This window comes from Vicugna pacos, chromosome 31 (assembly GCF_048564905.1).
Source record: "Vicugna pacos chromosome 31, VicPac4, whole genome shotgun sequence".
Taxonomy (NCBI): Eukaryota; Metazoa; Chordata; class Mammalia; order Artiodactyla; family Camelidae; genus Vicugna; species Vicugna pacos.
The window spans coordinates 7400118-7419214 of record NC_133017.1 but is presented as its reverse complement, the minus strand read 5'-3'; positions in this window follow the sequence as shown (position 1 = coordinate 7419214).

Sequence of the window (19097 nt, the reverse complement as noted above, 5' to 3'; positions counted from 1 at the left end):
TACATGTATGGAGTGGACATTGCAACTGAAAAGAAACTTTGTCTTCCCTTCAAGCTAGGTGAAGTTCGGCTTTCACACACACTTATCTCTCAGAACTGAGCATGTGGAGAGACGTTCGTTCATCCAGCAGAAAGGGAACGGGTTGCAGGAGAAACCCTTACTCTGGTTTCTCAGTCTGTTTCCTAGTGCCGGTTTGAAGTGCCTGCCGTTTTCACTGTAAAACCGAGTTGGAGCTCGTACATCCCCATATATATGTATGGAGTGGAGTTTGCAACTGAAAAGAAACTTTGTGTTCCCTTCAAGCTAGGTGAAGGACGGCTTTCACACACACTTATCTCTCAGAACTGAGCATGAGGAGAGACGTTCGTTCATCCAGCACAAAGGAAAGGGTTGCAGGAAAAACCCTTACTCTGGTTTCTCAGTCTGTTTCCTAGTGCCGGATTGAAGTGCCTGCCGTTTTCACTGTAAAACCGAGTTGGAGCTTGTACCTCCCCATATATATGTATGGAGTGGGGTTGGCAACTGAAAAGAAACTTTGTGTTCCCTTCAAGCTAGGTGAAGTACGGCTTTCACACACACTTATCTCTCACAACTGCGCATGTGGAGAGACGTTCGTTCATCCAGCACAAAGGGAACGGGTTGCAGGACAAACTCTTACTCTGGTTTCTCAGTCTGTTTCCTAGTGCCGGTTTGAAGTGCCTGCTGTTTTCACTGTAAAACAGAGTTGGAGCTTGTTCCACCCCATATATATGTATGAAGTGGGGTTGGCAACTGAAAAGAAACTTTGTGTTCCCTTCAAGCTAGGTGAAGGACGGCTTTCACACACACTTATCTCTCAGAACTGAGCATGTGGAGAGACGTTCTTTCATCCAGCACAAAGGGAACGGGTTGCAGGAGAAACCCTTACTCTGGTTTCTCAGTCTGTTTCCTAGTGCTGGTTTGAAGTGCCTGCATTTTTCACTGTAAAACCGAGTTGGAGCTTGTACCTCCCCATATATATGTATGGATTGGAGTTTGCAACTGAAAAGAAACTTTGTGTTCCCTTCAAGCTAGGTGAAGGACGGCTTTCACACACACTTATCTCTCAGAACTGAGCATGTGGAGAGACGTTCGTTCATCCAGCACAAAGGGAACGGGTTGCAGGAGAAACCCTGACTCTGGTTTCTCAGTCTGTTTCCTAGTGCCAGTTTGAAGTGCCTGCCTTTTTCACTGTAAAATCGAGTTGGAGCTTGTACCGCCCCATATATATGTATGGAGTGGAGTTTGCAACTGTAAAGAAACTTTGTGTTCCCTTCAAGCTAGGTGAAGGACGGCATTCACACACACTTATCTCTCAGAACTGAGCATGTGGAGAGACGTTCTTTCCTCCAGCACAAAGGGAACGGGTTGCAGGAGAAACCCTTACTCTGGTTTCTCAGTCTGTTTCCTAGTGCCGGTTTGAAGTCCCTGCCGTTTTCACTGTAAAACCGAGTTGGAGCTTGTACCTCCCCATATATATGTATGGAGTGGGGTTTGCAAGTGAAAAGAAACTTTGTGTTCCCTTCAAGCTAGGTGAAGGACGGCTTTCACACACACTTATCTCTCAGAACTGAGCATGTGGGGAGACGTTCGTTCATCCAGCACAAAGGGAACGGGTTGCAGGAGAAACCCTTACTCTGGTTTCTCAGTCTGTTTCCTAGTGCCGGTTTGAAGTGCCTGCCGTTTTCACTGTAAAACCGAGTTGGAGCTTGTTCTACCCCATATAGATGTATGGAGTGGAGTTCGCAAGTGAAAAGAAATTTTGTGTTCCCTTCAAGCTAGGTGAAGGACGGCTTTCACACACACTTATCTCTCAGAACTGAGCATGTGGAGAGACGTTCGTTCATCCAGCACAAAGGGAACGGTTTGCAGGAGAAACCCTTACTCTGGTTTCTCAGTCTGTTTCCTAGTGCCGGTTTGAAGTGCCTGCCGTTTTCACTGTAAAACCGAGTTGGAGCTTGTAACTCCCCATATATATGTATGGAGTGGAGTTTGCAACTGAAAAGAAACTTTGTGTTCCCTTCAAGCTAGGTGAAGGACGGCTTTCACACACACTTATCTCTCAGAACTGAGCATGTGGAGAGACGTTCGTTCATCCAGCACAAAGGGAACGGGTTGCAGGAGAAACCCTTACTCTGGTTTCTCAGTCTGTTTCCTAGTGCCGGTTTGAAGTGCCTGCCTTTTTCACTGTAAAACCGAGTTGGAGCTTGTACCTCCCCATATATATGTATGGATTGGAGTTTGCAACTGAAAAGAAACTTTGTGTTCCCTTCAAGCTAGGTGAAGGACGGCTTTCACACACACTTATCTCTCAGAACTGAGCATGTGGAGAGACGTTCGTTCATCCAACACAAAGGGAACGTGTTGCAGGACAAACCCTTACTCTGGTTTCTCAGTCTGTTTCCTAGTGCCGGTTTGAAGTGCCTGCCGTTTTCACTGTAAAACCGAGTTGGAGCTTGTACCTCCCCATATATATGTATGGAGTGGAGTTTGCAACCTAAAAGAAACTTTGTGTTCCCTTCAAGCACGTGAAGGACGGCTTTCACACACACTTATCTCTCAGAACTGAGCATGTGGAGAGACGTTCGTTCATCCAGCACAAAGGGAACGGGATGCAGGAGAAATTCTTACTCTGGTTTCTCAGTCTGTTTCCTAGTGCCGGTATCAAGTGCCTGCCGTTTTCACTGTAAAACCGAGTTGGAGCTTGTACCTCCCCATATATATGTATGGAGGGGAGTTTGCAACTGAAAAGAAACTTTGTGTTCCCTTCAAGCTAGGTGAAGTACGGCTTTCACACACACTTATCTCTCAGAACTGAGCATGTGGAGAGACGTTCGTTCATCCAGCACAAAGGGAACGGGTTGCAGGAGAAACCCTTACTCTGGTTTCTCAGTCTGTTTCCTAGTGCCGGATTGAAGTGCCTGCCGTTTTCACTGTAAAACCGAGTTGGAGCTTGTACCTCCCCATATATATGTATGGATTGGAGTTTGCAACTGAAAAGAAACTTTGTGTTCCCTTCAAGCTAGGTGAAGGACGGCTTTCACACACACTTATCTCTCAGAACTGAGCATGTGGAGAGACGTTCGTTCATCCAGCACAAAGGGAACGGGTTGCAGGAGAAACCCTGACTCTGGTTTCTCAGTCTGTTTCCTAGTGCCAGTTTGAAGTGCCTGCCTTTTTCACTGTAAAATCGAGTTGGAGCTTGTACCGCCCCATATATATGTATGGAGTGGAGTTTGCAACTGTAAAGAAACTTTGTGTTCCCTTCAAGCTAGGTGAAGGACGGCATTCACACACACTTATCTCTCAGAACTGAGCATGTGGAGAGACGTTCTTTCCTCCAGCACAAAGGGAACGGGTTGCAGGAGAAACCCTTACTCTGGTTTCTCAGTCTGTTTCCTAGTGCCGGTTTGAAGTCCCTGCCGTTTTCACTGTAAAACCGAGTTGGAGCTTGTACCTCCCCATATATATGTATGGAGTGGGGTTTGCAAGTGAAAAGAAACTTTGTGTTCCCTTCAAGCTAGGTGAAGGACGGCTTTCACACACACTTATCTCTCAGAACTGAGCATGTGGGGAGACGTTCGTTCATCCAGCACAAAGGGAACGGGTTGCAGGAGAAACCCTTACTCTGGTTTCTCAGTCTGTTTCCTAGTGCCGGTTTGAAGTGCCTGCCGTTTTCACTGTAAAACCGAGTTGGAGCTTGTTCTACCCCATATAGATGTATGGAATGGAGTTCGCAAGTGAAAAGAAATTTTGTGTTCCCTTCAAGCTAGGTGAAGGACGGCTTTCACACACACTTATCTCTCAGAACTGAGCATGTGGAGAGACGTTCGTTCATCCAGCACAAAGGGAACGGTTTGCAGGAGAAACCCTTACTCTGGTTTCTCAGTCTGTTTCCTAGTGCCGGTTTGAAGTGCCTGCCGTTTTCACTGTAAAACCGAGTTGGAGCTTGTAACTCCCCATATATATGTATGGAGTGGAGTTTGCAACTGAAAAGAAACTTTGTGTTCCCTTCAAGCTAGGTGAAGGACGGCTTTCACACACACTTATCTCTCAGAACTGAGCATGTGGAGAGACGTTCGTTCATCCAGCACAAAGGGAACGGGTTGCAGGAGAAACCCTTACTCTGGTTTCTCAGTCTGTTTCCTAGTGCCGGTTTGAAGTGCCTGCCTTTTTCACTGTAAAACCGAGTTGGAGCTTGTACCTCCCCATATATATGTATGGATTGGAGTTTGCAACTGACAAGAAACTTTGTGTTCCCTTCAAGCTAGGTGAAGGACGGCTTTCACACACACTTATCTCTCAGAACTGAGCATGTGGAGAGACGTTCGTTCATCCAGCACAAAGGGAACGGGTTGCAGGAGAAATCCTTACTCTGTTTTCTCAGTCTGTTTCCTAGTGCCGGTTTGAAGTGTCTGCCGTTTTCACTGTAAAACCGAGTTGGAGCTAGTTCCACCCCATATATATGTATGGAGTGGAGTTTGCAACTGAAAATAAAACTTTGTGTTCCCTTCAAGCTATGTGAAGGACGGCTTTCACACACACTTATCTCTCAGAACTGAGCATGTGGAGAGACGTTCGTTCATCCAGCACAAAGGGAACGGGATGCAGGAGAAATTCTTACTCTGGTTTCTCAGTCTGTTTCCTAGTGCCGGTTTCAAGTGCCTGCCGTTTTCACTGTAAAACCGAGTTGGAGCTTGTACCTCCCCATATATATGTATGGAGGGGAGTTTGCAACTGAAAAGAAACTTTGTGTTCCCTTCAAGCTAGGTGAAGGACGGCTTTCACACACACTTATCTCTCAGAACTGAGCATGTGGAGAGACGTTCGTTCATCCAGCACAAAGGGAACGGCTTGCAGGAGAAACCCTTACTCTGGTTTCTCAGTCTGTTTCCTAGTGCCGGTTTGAAGTGCCTGCCTTTTTCACTGTAAAACCGAGTTGGAGCTTGTACCTCCCCATATATATGTATGGATTGGAGTTTGCAACTGAAAAGAAACTTTGTGTTCCCTTCAAGCTAGGTGAAGGACGGCTTTCACACACACTTATCTCTCAGAACTGAGCATGTGGAGAGACGTTCGTTCATCCAGCACAAAGGGAACGGGTTGCAGGAGAAATCCTTACTCTGTTTTCTCAGTCTGTTTCCTAGTGCCGGTTTCAAGTGTCTGCCGTTTTCACTGTAAAACCGAGTTGGAGCTAGTTCCACCCCATATATATGTATGGAGTGGAGTTTGCAACTGAAAATAAAACTTTGTGTTCCCTTCAAGCTATGTGAAGGACGGCTTTCACACACACTTATCTCTCAGAACTGAGCATGTGGAGAGACGTTCGTTCATCCAGCACAAAGGGAACGGGATGCAGGAGAAATTCTTACTCTGGTTTCTCAGTCTGTTTCCTAGTGCCGGTTTCAAGTGCCTGCCGTTTTCACTGTAAAACCGAGTTGGAGCTTGTACCTCCCCATATATATGTATGGAGGGGAGTTTGCAACTGAAAAGAAACTTTGTGTTCCCTTCAAGCTAGGTGAAGGACGGCTTTCACACACACTTATCTCTCAGAACTGAGCATGTGGAGAGACGTTCGTTCATCCAGCACAAAGGGAACGGGTTGCAGGAGAAACCCTTACTCTGGTTTCTCAGTCTGTTTCCTAGTGCCGGATTGAAGTGCCTGCCGTTTTCACTGTAAAACCGAGTTGGAGCTTGTACCTCCCCATATATATGTATGGAGTGGAGTTTGCAACTGAAAAGAAACTTTGTGTTCCCTTCAAGCTAGGTGAAGGACGGCTTTCACACACACTTATCTCTCAGAACTGAGCATGTGGAGAGACGTTCGTTCATCCAGCACAAAGGGAACGGGTTGCAGGAGAAACCCTTACTCTGGTTTCTCAGTCTGTTTCCTAGTGCCGGTTTGAAGTGCCTGCCTTTTTCACTGTAAAACCGAGTTGGAGCTTGTTCCACCCCATATATATGTATGGATTGGGGTTGGCAAATGAAAAGAAACTTTGTGTTCCCTTCAAGCTAGGTGAAGGACGGCTTTCACACACACTTATCTCTCAGAACTGAGCATGTGGAGAGACGTTCGTTCATCCAGCACAAAGGGAACCGGTTGCAGGAGAAACCCTTACTCTGGTTTCTCAGTCTGTTTCCTAGTGCCGGTTTGAATTGCCTGCCGTTTTCACTGTAAAACCGAGTTGGAGCTTGTACCTCCCCATATATATGTATGGAGTGGAGTTTGCAAGTGAAAAGAAACTTTGTGTTCCCTTCAAGCTAGGTGAAGGACGGCTTTCACACACACTTATCTCTCAGAACTGAGCATGTGGAGAGACGTTCGTTCATCCAGCACAAAGGGAACGGGTTGCAGGAGAAACCCTTACTCTGGTTTCTCAGTCTGTTTCCTACTGCCGGTTTGAAGTCCCCGCCGTTTTCACTGTAAAACCGAGTTGGAGCTTGTACCTCCCCATATATATGTATGGAGTGGGGTTTGCAAGTGAAAAGAAACTTTGTGTTCCCTTCAAGCTAGGTGAAGGACGGCTTTCACACACACTTATCTCTCAGAACTGAGCATGTGGGGAGACGTTCGTTCATCTAGCACAAAGGGAACGGGTTGCAGGAGAAACCCTTACTCTGGTTTCTCAGTCTGTTTCCTAGTGCCGGTTTGAAGTGCCTGCCGTTTTCACTGTAAAACCGAGTTGGAGCTTGTTCTACCCCATATATATGTATGGAGTGGAGTTCGCAAGTGAAAAGAAATTTTGTGTTCCCTTCAAGCTAGGTGAAGGACGGCTTTCACACACACTTATCTCTCAGAACTGAGCATGTGGAGAGACGTTCGTTCATCCAGCACAAAGGGAACGGTTTGCAGGAGAAACCCTTACTCTGGTTTCTCAGTCTGTTTCCTAGTGCCGGTTTGAAGTGCCTGCCGTTTTCACTGTAAAACCGAGTTGGAGCTTGTAACTCCCCATATATATGTATGGAGTGGAGTTTGCAACTGAAAAGAAACTTTGTGTTCCCTTCAAGCTAGGTGAAGGACGGCTTTCACACACACTTATCTCTCAGAACTGAGCATGTGGAGAGACGTTCGTTCATCCAGCACAAAGGGAACGGGTTGCAGGAGAAACCCTTACTCTGGTTTCTCAGTCTGTTTCCTAGTGCCGGTTTGAAGTGCCTGCCATTTTCACTGTAAAACCGAGTTGGAGCTTGTACCTCCCCATATATATGTATGGAGTGGAGTTTGCAACTGAAAAGAAACTTTGTGTTCCCTTCAAGCTAGGTGAAGGACGGCTTTCACACACACTTATCTCTCAGAACTGAGCATGTGGAGAGACGTTCGTTCATCCAGCACAAAGGGAACGGGTTGCAGGAGAAATCCTTACTCTGTTTTCTCAGTCTGTTTCCTAGTGCCGGTTTGAAGTGCCTGCCGTTTTCACTGTAAAACCGAGTTGGAGCTTGTTCCACCCCATATATATGTATGGAGTGGAGTTTGCAACTGAAAAAAAAACTTTGTGTTCCCTTCAAGCTACGTGAAGGACGGCTTTCACACACACTTATCTCTCAGAACTGAGCATGTGGAGAGACGTTCGTTCATCCAGCACAAAGGGAACGGGATGCAGGAGAAATTCTTACTCTGGTTTCTCAGTCTGTTTCCTAGTGCCGGTTTCAAGTGCCTGCCGTTTTCACTGTAAAACCGAGTTGGAGCTTGTACCTCCCCATATATATGTATGGAGGGGTGTTTGCAACTGAAAAGAAACTTTGTGTTCCCTTCAAGCTAGGTGAAGGACGGCTTTCACACACACTTATCTCTCAGAACTGAGCATGTGGAAAGACGTTCGTTCATCCAGCACAAAGGGAACGGGTTGCAGGAGAAACCCTTACTCTGGTTTCTCAGTCTGTTTCCTAGTGCCGGTTTGAAGTGCCTGCCGTTTTCACTGTAAAACCGAGTTGGAGCTTGTACCTCCCCATATATATGTATGGAGTGGAGTTTGCAACTGAAAAGAAACTTTGTGTTCCCTTCAAGCTAGGTGAAGGACGGCTTTCACACACACTTATCTCTCAGAACTGAGCATGTGGAGAGACGTTCGTTCATCCAGCACAAAGGGAACGGGTTGCAGGAGAAACCCTTACTCTGGTTTCTCAGTCTGTTTCCTAGTGCCGGTTTGAAGTGCCTGCCGTTTTCACTGTAAAACCGAGTTGGAGCTTGTACCTCCCCTTATATATGTATGGAGTGGAGTTTGCAACTGAAAAGGAATTTTGTGTTCCCTTCAAGCTAGGTGAAGGACGGCTTTCACACACACTTATCTCTCAGAACTGAGCATGTGGAGAGACGTTCGTTCATCCAGCACAAAGGGAACGGGTTGCAGGAGAAACCCTTACTCTGGTTACTCAGTCTGTTTCCTAGTGCCGGTTTGAAGTGCCTGCCGTTTTCACTGTAAAACCGAGTTGGACCTTGTTCCACCCCATATATATGTATGGAGTGGGGTTGGCAACTGAAAAGAAACTTTGTGTTCCCTTCAAGCTAGGTGAAGGACGGCTTTCACACACACTTATCTCTCAGAACTGAGCATGTGGAGAGACGTTCGTTCATCCAGCACAAAGGGAACGGGTTGCAGGAGAAATCCTTACTCTGTTTTCTCAGTCTGTTTCCTAGTGCCGGTTTGAAGTGCCTGCCGTTTTCACTGTAAAACCGAGTTGGAGCTTGTTCCACCCCATATATATGTATGGAGTGGAGTTTGCAACTGAAAAAAAAACTTTGTGTTCCCTTCAAGCTACGTGAAGGACGGCTTTCACACACACTTATCTCTCAGAACTGAGCATGTGGAGAGACGTTCGTTCATCCAGCACAAAGGGTACGGGATGCAGGAGAAATTCTTACTCTGGTTTCTCAGTCTGTTTCCTAGTGCCGGTTTCAAGTGCCTGCCGTTTTCACTGTAAAACCGAGTTGGAGCTTGTACCTCCCCATATATATGTATGGAGGGGAGTTTGCAACTGAAAAGAAACTTTGTGTTCCCTTCAAGCTAGGTGAAGGACGGCTTTCACACACACTTATCTCTCAGAACTGAGCATGTGGAGAGACGTTCGTTCATCCAGCACAAAGGGAACGGGTTGCAGGAGAAACCCTTACTCTGGTTTCTCAGTCTGTTTCCTAGTGCCGGTTTGAAGTGCCTGCCGTTTTCACTGTAAAACCGAGTTGGAGCTTGTACCTCCCCATATATATGTATGGAGTGGAGTTTGCAACTGAAAAGAAACTTTGTGTTCCCTTCAAGCTAGGTGAAGGACGGCTTTCACACACACTTATCTCTCAGAACTGAGCATGTGGAGAGACGTTCGTTCATCCAGCACAAAGGGAACGGGTTGCAGGAGAAACCCTTACTCTGGTTTCTCAGTCTGTTTCCTAGTGCCGGTTTGAAGTGCCTGCCGTTTTCACTGTAAAACCGAGTTGGAGCTTGTACCTCCCCTTATATATGTATGGAGTGGAGTTTGCAACTGAAAAGGAACTTTGTGTTCCCTTCAAGCTAGGTGAAGGACGGCTTTCACACACACTTATCTCTCAGAACTGAGCATGTGGAGAGACGTTCGTTCATCCAGCACAAAGGGAACGGGTTGCAGGAGAAACCCTTACTCTGGTTACTCAGTCTGTTTCCTAGTGCCGGTTTGAAGTGCCTGCCGTTTTCACTGTAAAACCGAGTTGGACCTTGTTCCACCCCATATATATGTATGGAGTGGGGTTGGCAACTGAAAAGAAACTTTGTGTTCCCTTCAAGCTAGGTGAAGGACGGCTTTCACACACACTTATCTCTCAGAACTGAGCATGTGGAGAGACGTTCGTTCATCCAGCACAAAGGGAACGGGTTGCAGGAGAAACCCTTACTCTGGTTTCTCAGTCTGTTTCCTAGTGCCGGTTTGAAGTGCCTGCCGTTTTCACTGTAAAACCGAGTTGGAGCTTGTACCTCCCCATATATATGTATGGAGTGGAGTTTGCAACTGAAAAGGAACTTTGTGTTCCCTTCAAGCTAGGTGAAGGACGGCTTTCACACACACTTCTCTCTCAGAACTGAGCATTTGGAGAGACGTTCGTTCATCCAGCAGAAATGGAACGGGTTGCAGGAGAAACCCTTACTCTGATTTCTCAGTCTGTTTCCTAGTGCCGGTTTGAAGTGCCTGCCGTTTTCACTGTAAAACCGAGTTGGAGTTTGTTCCACCCCATATATATGTATGGAGTGGAGTTTGCAACCTAAAAGAAACTTTGTGTTCCCTTCAAGCTATGTGAAGGACGGCTTTCACACACACTTATCTCTCAGAACTGAGCATGTGGAGAGACTTTCGTTCATCCAGCACAAAGGGAACGGGTTGCAGGAGAAACCCTTACTCTGGTTTCTCAGTCTGTTTCCTAGTGCCGGTTTGAAGTGCCTGCCGTTTTCACTGTAAAACCGTGTTGGAGCTTGTACCTCCCCATATATATGTATGGAGTGGAGTTTGCAACTGAAAAGGAACTTTGTGTTCCCTTCAAGCTAGGTGAAGGACGGCTTTCACACACACTTATCTCTCAGAACTGAGCATGTGGAGAGACGTTCGTTCATCCAGCACAAAGGGAACGGGTTGCAGGAGAAACCCTTACTCTGGTTTCTCAGTCTGTTTCCTAGTGCCGGTTTGAAGTGCCTGCCGTTTTCTCTGTAAAACCGAGTTGGAGCTTGTACCTCCCCATATATATGTATGGAGTGGAGTTTGCAACTGAAAAGGAACTTTGTGTTCCCTTCAAGCTAGGTGAAGGACGGCTTTCACACACACTTATCTCTCAGAACTGAGCATGTGGAGAGACGTTCGTTCATCCAGCACAAAGGGAACGGGTTGCAGGAGAAACCCTTACTCTGGTTTCTCAGTCTGTTTCCTAGTGCCGGTTTGAAGTGCCAGCCGTTTTCACTGTAAAACCGAGTTGGACCTTGTTCCACCCCATATATATGTATGGAGTGGGGTTGGCAACTGAAAAGAAACTTTGTGTTCCCTTCAAGCTAGGTGAAGGACGGCTTTCACACACACTTATCTCTCAGAACTGAGCATGTGGAGAGACGTTCGTTCATCCAGCACAAAGGGAACGGGTTGCAGGTGAAACCCTTACTCTGGTTTCTCAGTCTGTTTCCTAGTGCTGGTTTGAAGTGCCTGCCGTTTTCACTGTAAAACCGTGTTGGAAGTTGTACCTCTCCATTTATATGTATGGAGTGGAATTTGCAACTGAAAAGAAACTTTGTGTTCCCTTCAAGCTAAGTGAAGGACGGCTTTCACACACACTTATCTCTCAGAACTGAGCATATGGAGAGACGTTCGTTCATCCAGCACAAAGGGAACGGGTTGCAGGAGAAACCCTTACTCTGGTTTCTCAGTCTGTTTCCTAGTGCCGGTTTGAAGTGCATGCCGTTTTCACTGTAAAACCGAGTTGGAGTTTGTTCCACCCCATATATATGTATGGAGTGGAGTTTGCAACCTAAAAGAAACTTTGTGTTCCCTTCAAGCTATGTGAAGGACGGCTTTCACACACACTTATCTCTCAGAACTGAGCATGTGGAGAGACGTTCGTTCATCCAGCACAAAGGGAACGGGTTGCAGGGGAAACCCTTACTCTGGTTTCTCAGTCTGTTTCCTAGTGCCGGTTTGAAGTGCCTGCCGTTTTCACTGTAAAACCGTGTTGGACCTTGTACCTCCCCATATATATGTATGGAGTGGAGTTTGCAACTGAAAAGGAACTTTGTGTTCCCTTCAAGCTAGGTGAAGGACGGCTTTCACACACACTTATCTCTCAGAACTGAGCATGTGGAGAGACGTTCGTTCATCCAGCACAAAGGGAACGGGTTGCAGGAGAAACCCTGGCTCTGGTTTCTCAGTCTGTTTCCTAGTGCCGGTTTGAAGTGCCTCCTGTTTTCACTGTAAAACAGAGTTGGACCTTGTTCCACCCCATATATATGTATGGAGTGGGGTTGGCAACTGAAAAGAAACTTTGTGTTCCCTTCAATCTAAGTGAAGGACGGCTTTCACACACACTTATCTCTCAGAACTGAGGATGTGGAGAGACGTTCGTTCATCCAGCACAAAGGGAACGGGTTGCAGGAGAAACCCTTACTCTGGTTTCTCAGTCTGTTTCCTAGTGCCGGTTTGAAGTGCCTGCCGTTTTCACTGTAAAACCGAGTTGGAGCTTGTACCTCCCCATATTTATGTATGGAGTGGAGTTTGCAACTGAAAAGGAACTTTGTGTTCCCTTCAAGATATGTGAAGGACGGCTTTCACACACACTTATCTCTCAGAACTGAGCATTTGTAGAGACGTTCGTTCATCCAGCAGAAAGGGAACGGGTGGCAGGAGAAACCCATACTCTGGTTTCTCAGTCTGTTTCCTAGTGCCGGTTTGAAGTGCCTGCCGTTTTCACTGTAAAACCGAGTTGGAGCTTGTTGCACCCCATATATATGTTTGGAGTGTGGTTGGCAACTGAAAAGAAACTTTTTGTTCCCTTCAAGCTAGGTGAAGGACGGCTTTCACACACACTTATCTCTCAGAACTGAGCATGTGGAGAGACGTTCTTTCATCCAGCACAAAGGGAACGGGTTGCAGGAGAAACTCTTACTCTGGTTTCTCAGTCTGTTTCCTAGTGCTGGTTTGAAGTGCCTGCATTTTTCACTGTAAAACCGAGTTGGAGTTTGTACCTCCCCATATATATATATGGAGTGGAGTTTGCAACTGAAAAGAATCTTTGTGTTCCCTTCAAGCTAGGTGAAGGACGGCTTTCACACACACTTATCTCTCAGAACTGAGCATGTGGAGAGACGTTCGTTCATCCAGCACAAAGGGAACGGGTTGCAGGAGAAACCCTTAATCTGGTTTCTCAGTCTGTTTCCCAGTGCCGGTTTGAAGTGCCTGCCGTTTTCACTGTAAAACCGTGTTGGAGGTTGTACCTCCCCATTTATATGTATGGAGTGGAATTTGCAACTGAAAAGAAACTTTGTGTTCCCTTCAAGCTAGGTGAAGGACGGCATTCACACACACTTATCTCTCAGAACTGAGCATATGGAGAGACGTTCGTTCATCCAGCACAAAGGGAACGGGTTGCAGGAGAAACCCTTACTCTGGTTTCTCAGTCTGTTTCCTAGTGCCGGTTTGAAGTGCCTGCCGTTTTCACTGTAAAACCGAGTTGGAGCTTGTACCTCCCCATATATATGTATGGAGTGGAGTTTGCAACTGAAAAGAAACTTTGTGTTCCCTTCAAGCTAGGTGAAGGACGGCTTTCACACACATTTATCTCTCAGAACTGAGCATGTGGAGAGACGTTCGTTCATCCAGCACAAAAGGAACGGGTTGCAGGAGAAACCATTACTCTGGTTTCTCAGTTTGTTTCCTAGTGCCGGTTTGAAGTGCCTGCCGTTTTCACTGTAAAACCGAGTTGGAGCTTGTTCCACCCCATATATATGTATGGAGTGGAGTTTGCAACCTAAAAGAAACTTTGTGTTCCCTTCAAGCTAGGTGAAGGACGGCTTTCACACACACTTATCTCTCAGAACTGAGCATGTGGAGAGACGTTCGTTCATCCAGCACAATGGAACGGGTTGCAGGAGAAACCCTTACTCTGGTTTCTCAGTCTGTTTCCTAGTGACGGTTTGAAGTGCCTGCCGTTTTCACTGTAAACCCGAGTTGGAGCTTGTTCCACCCCATATATATGTATGGAGTGGGGTTGGCAACTGAAAAGAAACTTTGTGTTCCCTTCAAGCTAGGTGAAGGACGGCTTTCACACACACTTATCTCTCAGAACTGAGCATGTGGAGAGACGTTCTTTCATCCAGCACAAAGGGAACGGGTTGCAGGAGAAACCCTTACTCTGGTTTCTCAGTCTGTTTCCTAGTGCTGGTTTGAAGTGCCTGCCTTTTTCACTGTAAAACCGAGTTGGAGCTTGTACCTCCCCATATATATGTATGGAGTGGAGTTTGCAACTGAAAAGAAACTTTGTGTTCCCTTCAAGCTAGGTGAAGGACGGCATTCACACACACTTATCTCTCAGAACTGAGCATGTGGAGAGACGTTCGTTCATCCAGCACAAAGGGAACGGGTTGCAGGTGAAACCCTTACTCTGGTTTCTCAGTCTGTTTCCTAGTGCTGGTTTGAAGTGCCTGCCGTTTTCACTGTAAAACCGTGTTGGGGGTTGTACCTCTCCATTTATATGTATGGAGTGGAATTTGCAACTGAAAAGAAACTTTGTGTTCCCTTCAAGCTAGGTGAAGGACGGCTTTCACACACACTTATCTCTCCGAACTGAGCATATGGAGAGACGTTCGTTCATCCAGCACAAAGGGAACGGGTTGCAGGAGAAACCCTTACTCTGGTTTCTCAGTCTGTTTCCTAGTGCCGGTTTGAAGTGCATGCCGTTTTCACTGTAAAACCGAGTTGGAGTTTGTTCCACCCCATATATATGTATGGAGTGGAGTTTGCAACCTAAAAGAAACTTTGTGTTCCCTTCAAGCTATGTGAAGGACGGCTTTCACACACACTTATCTCTCAGAACTGAGCATGTGGAGAGACGTTCGTTCATCCAGCACAAAGGGAACGGGTTGCAGGAGAAACCCTTACTCTGGTTTCTCAGTCTGTTTCCTAGTGCCGGTTTGAAGTGCCTGCCGTTTTCACTGTAAAACCGTGTTGGACCTTGTACCTCCCCATATATATGTATGGAGTGGAGTTTGCAACTGAAAAGGAACTTTGTGTTCCCTTCAAGCTAGGTGAAGGACGGCTTTCACACACACTTATCTCTCAGAACTGAGCATGTGGAGAGACGTTCGTTCATCCAGCACAAAGGGAACGGGTTGCAGGAGAAACCCTTACTCTGGTTTCTCAGTCTGTTTCCTAGTGCCGGTTTGAAGTGCCTCCTGTTTTCACTGTAAAACAGAGTTGGACCTTGTTCCACCCCATATATATGTATGGAGTGGGGTTGGCAACTGAAAAGAAACTTTGTGTTCCCTTCAATCTAAGTGAAGGACGGCTTTCACACACACTTATCTCTCAGAACTGAGGATGTGGAGAGACGTTCGTTCATCCAGCACAAAGGGAACGGGTTGCAGGAGAAACCCTTACTCTGGTTTCTCAGTCTGTTTCCTAGTGCCGGTTTGAAGTGCCTGCCGTTTTCACTGTAAAACCGAGTTGGAGCTTGTACCTCCCCATAATTATGTATGGAGTGGAGTTTGCAACTGAAAAGGAACTTTGTGTTCCCTTCAAGCTATGTGAAGGACGGCTTTCACACACACTTATCTCTCAGAACTGAGCATTTGGAGAGACGTTCGTTCATCCAGCAGAAAGGGAACGGGTGGCAGGAGAAACCCATACTCTGGTTTCTCAGTCTGTTTCCTAGTGCCGGTTTGAAGTGCCAGCCGTTTTCACTGTAAAACCGAGTTAGACCTTGTTCCACCCCATATATATGTATGGAGTGGGGTTGGCAACTGAAAAGAAACTTTGTGTTCCCTTCAAGCTAGGTGAAGGACGGCTTTCACACACACTTATCTCTCAGAACTGAGCATGTGGAGAGACGTTCGTTCATCCAGCACAAAGGGAACGGGTTGCAGGTGAAACCTTTACTCTGGTTTCTCAGTCTGTTTCCTAGTGCTGGTTTGAAGTGCCTGCCGTTTTCACTGTAAAAACGTGTTGGAGGTTGTACCTCTCCATTTATATGTATGGAGTGGAATTTGCAACTGAAAAGAAACTTTGTGTTCCCTTCAAGCTAAGTGAAGGACGGCTTTCACACACACTTATCTCTCAGAACTGAGCATATGGAGAGACGTTCGTTCATCCAGCACAAAGGGAACGGGTTGCAGGAGAAACCCTTACTCTGGTTTCTCAGTCTGTTTCCTAGTGCCGGTTTGAAGTGCATGCCGTTTTCACTGTAAAACCGAGTTGGAGTTTGTTCCACCCCATATATATGTATGGAGTGGAGTTTGCAACCTAAAAGAAACTTTGTGTTCCCTTCAAGCTATGTGAAGGACGGCTTTCACACACACTTATCTCTCAGAACTGAGCATGTGGAGAGACGTTCGTTCATCCAGCACAAAGGGAACGGGTTGCAGGAGAAACCCTTACTCTGGTTTCTCAGTCTGTTTCCTAGTGCCGGTTTGAAGTGCCTGCCGTTTTCACTGTAAAACCGTGTTGGACCTTGTACCTCCCCATATATATGTATGGAGTGGAGTTTGCAACTGAAAAGGAACTTTGTGTTCCCTTCAAGCTAGGTGAAGGACGGCTTTCACACACACTTATCTCTCAGAACTGAGCATGTGGAGAGACGTTCGTTCATCCAGCACAAAAGGAACGGGTTGCAGGAGAAACCCTTACTCTGGTTTCTCAGTCTGTTTCCTAGTGCCGGTTTGAAGTGCCTGCTGTTTTCACTGTAAAACCGAGTTGGACCTTGTTCCACCCCATATGTATGTATGGAGTGGGGTTGGCAACTGAAAAGAAACTTTGTGTTCCCTTCAATCTAGGTGAAGGACGGCTTTCACACACACTTATCTCTCAGAACAGAGGATGTGGAGAGACGTTCGTTCATCCAGCACAAAGGGAACGGGTTGCAGGAGAAACCCTTACTCTGGTTTCTCAGTCTGTTTCCTAGTGCCGGTTTGAAGTGCCTGCCGTTTTCACTGTAAAACCGAGTTGGAGCTTGTACCTCCCCATATTTATGTATGGAGTGGAGTTTGCAACTGAAAAGGAACTTTGTGTTCCCTTCAAGCTATGTGAAGGACGGCTTTCACACACACTTATCTCTCAGAACTGAGCATTTGTAGAGACGTTCGTTCATCCAGCAGAAAGGGAACGGGTGGCAGGAGAAACCCATACTCTGGTTTCTCAGTCTGTTTCCTAGTGCCGGTTTGAAGTGCCTGCCGTTTTCACTGTAAAACCGAGTTGGAGCTTGTTGCACCCCATATATATGTATGGAGTGTGGTTGGCAACTGAAAAGAAACTTTTTGTTCCCTTCAAGCTAGGTGAAGGACGGCTTTCACACACACTTATCTCTCAGAACTGAGCATGTGGAGAGACGTTCTTTCATCCAGCACAAAGGGAACGGGTTGCAGGAGAAACTCTTACTCTGGTTTCTCAGTCTGTTTCCTAGTGCTGGTTTGAAGTGCCTGCATTTTTCACTGTAAAACCGAGTTGGAGTTTGTACCTCCCCATATATATATATGGAGTGGAGTTTGCAACTGAAAAGAATCTTTGTGTTCCCTTCAAGCTAGGTGAAGGACGGCTTTCACACACACTTATCTCTCAGAACTGAGCATGTGGAGAGACGTTCGTTCATCCAGCACAAAGGGAACGGGTTGCAGGAGAAACCCTTAATCTGGTTTCTCAGTCTGTTTCCTAGTGCCGGTTTGAAGTGCCTGCCGTTTTCACTGTAAAACCGTGTTGGAGGTTGTACCTCCCCATTTATATGTATGGAGTGGAATTTGCAACTGAAAAGAAACTTTGTGTTCCCTTCAAGCTAGGTGAAGGACGGCATTCACACACACTTATCTCTCAGAACTGAGCATATGGAGAGACGTTCGTTCATCCAGCACAAAGGGAACGGGTTGCAGGAGAAACCCTTACTCTGGTTTCTCAGTCTGTTTCCTAGTGCCGGTTTGAAGTGCCTGCCGTTTTCACTGTAAAACCGAGTTGGAGCTTGTACCTCCCCATATATATGTATGGAGTGGAGTTTGCAACTGAAAAGAAACTTTGTGTTCCCTTCAAGCTAGGTGAAGGACGGCTTTCACACACATTTATCTCTCAGAACTGAGCATGTGGAGAGACGTTCGTTCATCCAGCACAAAAGGAACGGGTTGCAGGAGAAACCATTACTCTGGTTTCTCAGTTTGTTTCCTAGTGCCGGTTTGAAGTGCCTGCCGTTTTCACTGTAAAACCGAGTTGGAGCTTGTTCCACCCCATATATATGTATGGAGTGGAGTTTGCAACCTAAAAGAAACTTTGTGTTCCCTTCAAGCTAGGTGAAGGACGGCTTTCACACACACTTATCTCTCAGAACTGAGCATGTGGAGAGACGTTCGTTCATCCAGCACAATGGAACGGGTTGCAGGAGAAACCCTTACTCTGGTTTCTCAGTCTGTTTCCTAGTGACGGTTTGAAGTGCCTGCCGTTTTCACTGTAAAACCGAGTTGGAGCTTGTTCCACCCCATATATATGTATGGAGTGGGGTTGGCAACTGAAAAGAAACTTTGTGTTCCCTTCAAGCTAGGTGAAGGACGGCTTTCACACACACTTATCTCTCAGAACTGAGCATGTGGAGAGACGTTCTTTCATCCAGCACAAAGGGAACGGGTTGCAGGAGAAACCCTTACTCTGGTTTCTCAGTCTGTTTCCTAGTGCTGGTTTGAAGTGCCTGCCTTTTTCACTGTAAAACCGAGTTGGAGCTTGTACCTCCCCATATATATGTATGGAGTGGAGTTTGCAACTGAAAAGAAACTTTGTGTTCCCTTCAAGCTAGGTGAAGGACGGCATTCACACACACTTATCTCTCAGAACTGAGCATGTGGAGAGACGTTCGTTCATCCAGCACAAAGGGAACGGGTTGCAGGTGAAACCCTTACTCTGGTTTCTCAGTCTGTTTCCTAGTGCTGGTTTGAAGTGCCTGCCGTTTTCACTGTAAAACCGTGTTGGAAGTTGTACCTCTCCATTTATATGTATGGAGTGGAATTTGCAACTGAAAAGAAACTTTGTGTTCCCTTCAAGCTAGGTGAAGGACGGCTTTCACACACACTTATCTCTCAGAACTGAGCATATGGAGAGACGTTCGTTCATCCAGCACAAAGGGAACGGGTTGCAGGAGAAACCCTTACTCTGGTTTCTCAGTCTGTTTCCTAGTGCCGGTTTGAAGTGCATGCCGTTTTCACTGTAAAACCGAGTTGGAGTTTGTTCCACCCCATATATATGTATGGAGTGGAGTTTGCAACCTAAAAGAAACTTTGTGTTCCCTTCAAGCTATGTGAAGGACGGCTTTCACACACACTTATCTCTCAGAACTGAGCATGTGGAGAGACGTTCGTTCATCCAGCACAAAGGGAACGGGTTGCAGGAGAAACCCTTACTCTGGTTTCTCA